At 38.8% G+C, this 8067-nt stretch overlaps 1 non-coding gene across 1 annotated transcript; it reads right to left on the minus strand.

Annotated features, from left to right (window-relative positions):
- Nucleotides 1–1214: 1214 nt before the first annotated feature.
- LOC127971994 (U5 spliceosomal RNA) lies at nt 1215–1331 on the minus strand. The gene has a single exon (XR_008156984.1). It is a non-coding gene; the product is annotated as a U5 spliceosomal RNA (small nuclear RNA).
- Nucleotides 1332–8067: the final 6736 nt, after the last annotated feature.

The following is an 8067-nucleotide window of genomic DNA, read 5'->3' on the forward strand; positions in this document are numbered from 1 at the left end:
AATGGAAAGGGGGTAGATCCTTCCTTTAGGCACTAGTTCACCCAGCAGCAGATCGATGGCACAGTCCCACGGCCGGTGGGGAGGCAGCTTGGAAGCCCGTTTGGGGCAGAAGATGGCACTGAAGGCGTTGTAGCATGTAGGGATGGAAATGGATTGGTTTTCCAACAGGCTTTCAATTGAGGTAGTATAAAGTGGAATAGGTGCAGGGGAAGTTTTGGCTGGGACAGGACAACCATTGATACAGCTCTGACACAGGAATCACTCCACTTCAGGACTTCGTGGACCTATGTGGACTACGCCTGGCCCTGGTGCTCTTCTAAGCATGACTGCATAAGGGTGGGGAAGCAGATGGAAAGTTGGATGAACCGTTCAAGCCTGATGGTGTCCTCATATGCAGCGAGATGCAACCGCACTCGAGGTTCCAATCCTTGAGGGTAGGTAGTCAGCAAAGGCCTGTTCGTTCCATCCACTGGTGGCCGCTAGAGTTCTGAACTCAAGACCATCTTCATTGACAGACATCTTTCCTTGTTTAATGTTATACAGCTGTGGAAGGGGGGGCTTGGTTTACCGAAGTCTGCAGTGGGAGAGAGAATCAGGAGACGAGCGGTAAGTGAGTGGTTTGGGCAAAAACTATCATCACCTGTTTCTTGTTTCAGTAATTGCCGCAGAGAGAGTATAAAACACCAGGAGAGATGGAAGCAAGGGAGAGAGAGACGGACTGCTGACCCGAACCGGAAACGGAAACCGGAAGGAGTAAACCGAAAGTGTTGTGCGAACGTGTCAGAATAAAAGTCACCATTTGGTGTTTGTAAAGTTTCAGTTATATTTTGTTAAATAAATATGTCAGCAGTCCAGCCGACCCCTTTGTCCTCTTCCTTTCCTCCAACGAACATACTACAACAGCTTCTCATCAATTGACGAGTCCCAAGCTGGTCTGCCAAAAACTTCTCGGAAATGGTTGATGAAACTGGAATAAGTGTGGTTGCATCTTCAGGACCAGCGAGCATTGAAGAAGAAAACCGCTGCAATCCTCCGCCGAACCAGAGTAGGGCACTGGCCTGGCCATGACACCTAAGTCGTGGTATTGAAGGTGGAGAGAGAACTGTACATGGTGGACTGTACATGCACTCCCCCCACCTACAATTCCTGCCAGCCCGAGACTCGAACTCACAACCTTTCAATTGCCAGTCCGACTCTAACCATTAGGCCACGACTTCTCTGCTGTGAGCAGAGCACCCAAAAATACAGGTCACTTGCAAAAGTTCCCCTCCACGGAAATCTTTAGTGAAAGGCGAAAAGATTTATGCGACAATGAAGAGAAACTTGAGCTATGATAGAGTTAGTCCTTAGAGTTAGCATACAGGTAAGACCTTGTTGCGAACGAGACGGGACGCTGACTGAGTGCGTGGTATTTGAAGTGCAGAGGTGATTGGATGATGAGGTTCAGGTGGAAGTGCTCAGTACTCAGATGAGGGCGTGCGTTGTGAACGAGTGGAGGTGGAACCTGGCGTGTCTGTAACAGATTCACAGCTCCTTCTCCTTCTCAGCTGTGATCCCTGGAGAGTCTTTGTCCACTCTTCATCACTGTGCATTAGGACCATACAGATGTCTTCTTCCAGGCAGATTTAACATCTTTAGTTAAATGGAACTTCTTAATAATTGCCCTGATGGGGATTTTCAACAATTTTTCTTACAGCTACTTTCTATTTTGTGAAGCTGAAGTTTTACTCCTTGTGATGGATGATTAAAGGAATTTGGCTTTTGTGTTCCTCTCTTTTATGATCTTGTGAAACAGAAAGTCATAGATTTTACTATTTTACTTTAAGAATTTCTAGGAGTGCCAATAATTGTGTAATAAAAGCATTTATTTCATCATGAGATTTTCTCTCCACTTTCAATTGTTTAACTTCAATGAAAGGTTAGAATTTTTGCGGATTGTTTTTAATGTAAGATCTAAAAGGTCAACGATGCAGATCTATTTTCACAGCTGTCTTTGCTAATATATTGCCAATATTAATATTAATAATATTACCTCTATTTTGTCCCCATGATTAGGGAAATCAGGAGTGAGGTGTGGAGGAACTTCATTCACCCTGAGGTTTATTCATTACACTTCTGGTGTGAAAGGCCCTTTAACAAAAATATAACTTAAAAAAAAAAAAAAAATGTAAAAAAGTAAAGCAAAATTAACACCATCCATTACTTTCCATATATCACAGTTGGTTTGCATTCATGTAACACAATAATATAATGCATTACTTTTAAAAAGTAACTCTCCCTAAAACTGATATATCATATAATCATTGTTTAAGATACACATTGGATGGATGGACAGACAAATGCTAATCTAAAAGTGTATATGGCACTATTGAAGACAGATGAGAATATCTGTTTAATACAGGATCAGTTAATATCCAGTTATGCCACACTCGTGCCTGTAGATAATTAATCACATCTCTGTGATGTTTAAGCCAGTCATCGTTTCATCTAATGCTCTGGAGATGAATCAGGCCTCTGATTGCCCAGTTTCATCTCTTCTAGCGCTTTGACTTGAAGTTCTGCCAAACTGTTCATCTTTGAGTGGCCAGCTTCATTCTGCAGAGTGTTCTGCCAATATTCACAGTGCATATTAACAAAGAAAAAGTAATTTCTGTGCAGGTGCTAATCATTGGTTGTCTTATTTTTTTGCTGATAGACTTGTGAAACTAACTTGTGGAGAACCTCTAAGCATATTTCTAAAATGCCTGTTACTAGAGAAACCTACAAAATGGGCCCAAATATTCTGGCAGGTACTTAAGACTGTCAGTGTCTCTCTTGCAGTAAACAGATTAACAAAAACATTTTGCAGCACTTTAAATATTGATTTATGTTCCTTGAGTAGGCTGCACAAAAGCATATTTAAGGCCCCATCGGAAGATGCCTTTGAGAGGATTTCCAGAGCGTTAGTGTGGCAGCAATGTGATGAAATAAAATGGTGCCTCAGGAATACATAAACAGTATACTGTAGTACCAATCATTAATATAATTACTTTCATTTAAGTAAAATTTACTTTAAATGGTTTACGTTTATTTAAAACTCTCAAAACAGCTTACATAACAGCCTACTTTATAGTTTAAACTCTCCAATCAAACCTGTATTTAACATGCATTTAGTGTGGGTTTATTTTCTGGACCACTCCTACCGTAAATAAACAATACTGTGCTGGCATGCAGACAATAGCGCCATCTAGCCACTATTGTGAGTCCTAGCAGCAGATAGCGTTTGATCCTGTGTGAAATATGATTATGCACTCGTAATGTGGGTTAAACTTCTTTAACCCCTGTTAAAACACACGAAAAAAAAAACCTAGCAATAAATGAACAAGTATTAGACTCCGTTTTATTTAAACACATAGACTAATTACAGGGCTCTCAAGTTTTGAACTGAGTTCAGAGTGAGATTTTGCCCGCGGTCGCGATGTCGGCAGGGGTTTGATGGGGACGGGTGTCTGATCTCATAAATGACACATATTCTTACAAATAAAATAATATTTATTTAATTCAGCATTTATTTGTGTGTGTGTGTGAGAGAGAGAGAGAGAGAAAAAATGGTCAGTGCTGTTTATAGTAGGTGTTGGTAGCTGGTTTTGAGGCCAGGGGTTGGTGGCTCCCATTTGAATCACTGTGGTTCCAGGCCAGCCATTTTTCACAGTTCCATCAAGTGCTAAACTGTTCCTGGTTTTGGTCTTGTTTAATCCCACCATGGAGAAAACCCTCTCAGCATAGGTATTTGAATGAGCAAGCACTAACACTAATGCAGCTATTTTAGAAAGCCTCCCTGCTTATGTCCCTCACACCTTGATGGACACAGGAGTTATCTTGTCTGCAGACTAAGCACCAGTAAAAAGAGCTGGTGGTTCCCATTGTGATGAATGGCGATCGGGTTGACCACTCCTTCTTAAAGGAACACCTACAGGTGGCTGCTCTACATAACCCTCTCTTTTTCCCTGTTTCCAGTGGGTTCTCCACTGTTTCCTCTATGGTCCTCCACAGTCTCTTCCATGCACCCATCCTCTACTGGCACCCTAACTCCCTCCCCTACTGTATTCTCCACAGCCTCCTCCTCTGACCTAGCCACCTTTTTAGGGAGCTGGGCCCGCATTCATAAAGATTCTAAGAATCCTCTCAGAAAACTCTTAATTTAGCTTAAAAACTTTTACGTAGGAGTCTTAGCTTAAAAGCGATTCGGGACCGATCTGAGAGCAACTCTGAGTAAGGAAAAGACCAAAACGTTTATCTTAGTGAGGAGGCGGGGTTGAACCGGTTGCTATGTATGACACAATCTTTTGAAGACTCTGATTGGCTGGTTGTCCAAGAAGGAAAAAAAAGAGTGATTTTAAGTATAGGGTCTATTCTAATCCTCACTTTAAATTTACATGCGTAATTTTTCCTATTTGACCGTTCTCTCTCTCTCTCTCTCTCACACACACACACACACACACACACACACACATTATATGTGTGTATATGAATTCTATTTTTTATTTACCATGCTTTTAATTTCCTATAAGGTATTTGATTGGCTTAGAATGATAAAAATTGTTCCACTCTTTCCAATTACAGTGATTGCCGTCCTATGTAAGTGGCGGTTTGAGTGTTGGTTTTAATGTATCAAACATGGAATCAAAGCCAAGAAGAGCGAGAAAGCCAATCTGGACAGAGGAACAGTGTTTACTGTTAGCCCAGTTAGTGGATGAACACAAGGCCATTCTTAAAGGAAAGTTCAGACACAGCAAGGGACAAGAAGCAGACATGGGAGCGTATAGGACAAACTATTAACGGTTCATTCCCCCTGCTTGTGTTCACCTATAAGCCTGCTATATTCATAAATGCAGTTTTTAGAGCCTGCAAGGTGGGAATCTCCAGTGGAAACTAAATGAACTGTGACACAATAAGATGTTCTGAAAGTGCTGTAATTGTTTGTGTGATCACTCTGCTTACAGAAGGTTGTGACAGACCCAAATCATCACTATTGCATTGTTGCATGTTCCCAGTTGCCAAATATCGTAATGTAGTGATTACTTTAATTTATATATTAAATTATATTATATTAAATTATTATATAATCTATACCGTCTTATTAACTCATTGTCATCCATTGTCTGCAACACATTTCTTCTGCCTCTTCATCTTTCTGCCATTTTCTCCTCTGCTAAAGAAACTCTTAAGCCTCTTAAAAGTCCTCGTCTGTGCTCATAACAAATTTTACCTTAAGACCTCTTTTAAGGGATAAGATGCTTTCTGAATTAATTTTTTCTTTACTAGGATTTTTTTCTTTAATTTTAAAAGTAAACGCCCACATTTCTAAGAATTTTCTTAGAATTTTGTCACTAGGAACTACTTTTTGCATTAAGATTCTTTATGAATACGGGCCCAGATCTTTTAGAACAAAGCATGAAAGATTGCTCCTTTGCCTCTTCCCTGACATCTTTGAAATAGACGAATGCAATAATCAATATTATACATTGGATAAAATATAATGAAATAGCCTAGGCAAAACGTTTTGAAAATGGGGACCAGGATGAGGTGCAGTAAAAATAAAAGGAAAGAAATTTTTTTTTTTTTTTAAACTATTATGGATACTGCCATACAAGTATTATGGATAGGCCTATTATAGAAGTCTCTTATATAAAACTGTCAGAGTAGCCCCGCATCCTCTTCAACGTGTAACTTTGGCAATAAAAAAATAATAGTGGGCTAATAATAGGCACAAAAGCTACGGCCGACCACGTATAATGGCCAAAATTGCGTGCGTGTCGGGGTCATAATAACCATCAGACCAAAACATATCTTAGACTGTTTTTAAAAAATGTTAAATTAATATATTGATAAAAAAAACATATAGTGAAAATCTGTGTCATTGTCTTGACAAGTCTGTAACCGTAACGTTACCTACTTCAGCGAGCGTCTGGATCTGTGTTGCACACGAGCCTGTAAAAATCTTACCCGGATACAGCAATGCTATTTTCTGATTGGCTGATCGGTAGCTATATTTTTTTTATTCGATTAGCAGGTGCGTGTCAGGGCCTTCGGGGAACTCACTTGATTCCTCTACGTTACCTGTTTCACTGTTTAAAAAATAGCGCCGCAACTTGGTGGGCGTTGTCCTCGTAATGTCTCTGCGTGAGAAATACAAGGTGTGGCGTGTGAGCGTGTGAACGGGTTGAAATGCGTGAGTCTCACGCCCAATGCGTGAGACTTGAGAGCCCTGCTAATTAAAAGCAGGAATCTATATCGAATATAGTTCACCAATTAAATATTAAATAAGAGAACATCTAAGAGTGTTTCTAACAGATAGGGGCTGTGTATTTAAGTCATGGGATGTTTGTTAGGTCGAATATGCACTCATTATCAGTGCTTTGGGATGTGGACATGTAAACAAAGGAAAGCACATGATGCGCGTGAGTCAGAGTCAGCTGACAGAGCCACGCCCCTCGCCTCCAGAATGACTGCATTCTTTCCGCGCTTTCTTTTCTCTTCTGGAGGCTTCTAGAATAAAGAGTCCGGAGAAGGTTTTAAGGGAGGGGTCACAAACTTCTGACATCATATGTCTCCACCAAAACACAGAGCTGACATGTCAAATTCAAAACAGGGTTAAATGGAGGGTGAAACGAAGTTTGCTTATATTGATTAATATTAATAGATTCAAAGATAAAGCCCAAATAGTATTCTTAAATAAAATATCAATTCATTTGTATTCTTTAATTATAAAAGTAGGATAATAGTTTAATGACGTGTGAATTTGTTTCATATGTAATGTTAATATGTTGTTTGTTTGTGTATATATAAACACACACACACACAGACACACACTTAAACATATATTTAAATTGTTACATGTTTTGTTTTAAGATTTAAAGATTGCTCAGTAAGCTAAATGAATACTTAATGAATTTTTAAGCTTAAAGTTTGTTATAGTTTACAAAATGTGTTTTTTTTTCAGGGAGCCAAGTTCAATATGCATCTGCTAACCCTCATTCATGATGACACAGTATATTTATATTTTATTATTTATTATTAATAATAACAATTATTCGTATTATTAGTGATAGTAGTAAAATATTAAATAAAAAAATTATACAATTTAATTTACAAAATAACTAAACAAAATAAATGTTTATATTCTTTATCAGTCCACATTTCTAGTATTGTGGTGTATATATACAACTATACAACATATATATATATATATATATATATATATATATATATATATATATATATATATATATATAAAGTTTTTATACATGATTATGAAATGATAGAGACTACTACTTCCTGCATTTTTAAGCTTAAAGTTTGTTCTGTACATATAGTCTACAAAATGTGTGTGTGTGTGTGTGTGTGTTTTCTAAGAGAGTCAAGTTCAATATGCGTCTGCTAGCCCTCATTCATGATGACTCATCACTTTATTTAGCCAGCAGCTGTAGTAGAAATACAATACCCTCACATCATCCATTTCAGACTTATGTGGGTTAGTAGAGCGTGTATAATCGATTTCCAGACATCATGCTCACAGTTACTCACTCAGCTGTAGTAAAACAAAGATTCAATAATGTTTGCACACATATATTGAAATAAATGCAGACATGTATATAAGCATGTATACCATTTAAATAAATACATACATAAATTGATGTAGAAAAAAACCTTGTGCCATTGTTATATTGTTGTATAGCAGAAGCAAGAAAGACTGTGACATTCCCTGCCTCATTATGAGCAAGCTAGCCTCAAGAAATGTAGCTACCATTTGTAAAAAATAAAAAATTACAGAATCACATTGACACTCTCAATATTATTACACGTGTATTGTTGTTGTTTGGGCCTTGGTGACACTGCTGTCGGAATTTCCCCTCACAAAATGCCAGGTCATAGCTTAGATCACCGACTCACATGATGAGAGACAACATGAACTGTGTCCCGCAGTGACGAGGGACGTCCCCTCCTGCAAGACGCGCTCGGCTCCGCTATTGGCTGACGCTCCGCTGGATTTGCATATGACGCTCCGGCTTATAAACGCAACTGTGG

This window comes from Carassius gibelio, chromosome B14 (genome assembly GCF_023724105.1).
Source record: "Carassius gibelio isolate Cgi1373 ecotype wild population from Czech Republic chromosome B14, carGib1.2-hapl.c, whole genome shotgun sequence".
Taxonomy (NCBI): domain Eukaryota; kingdom Metazoa; phylum Chordata; class Actinopteri; order Cypriniformes; family Cyprinidae; genus Carassius; species Carassius gibelio.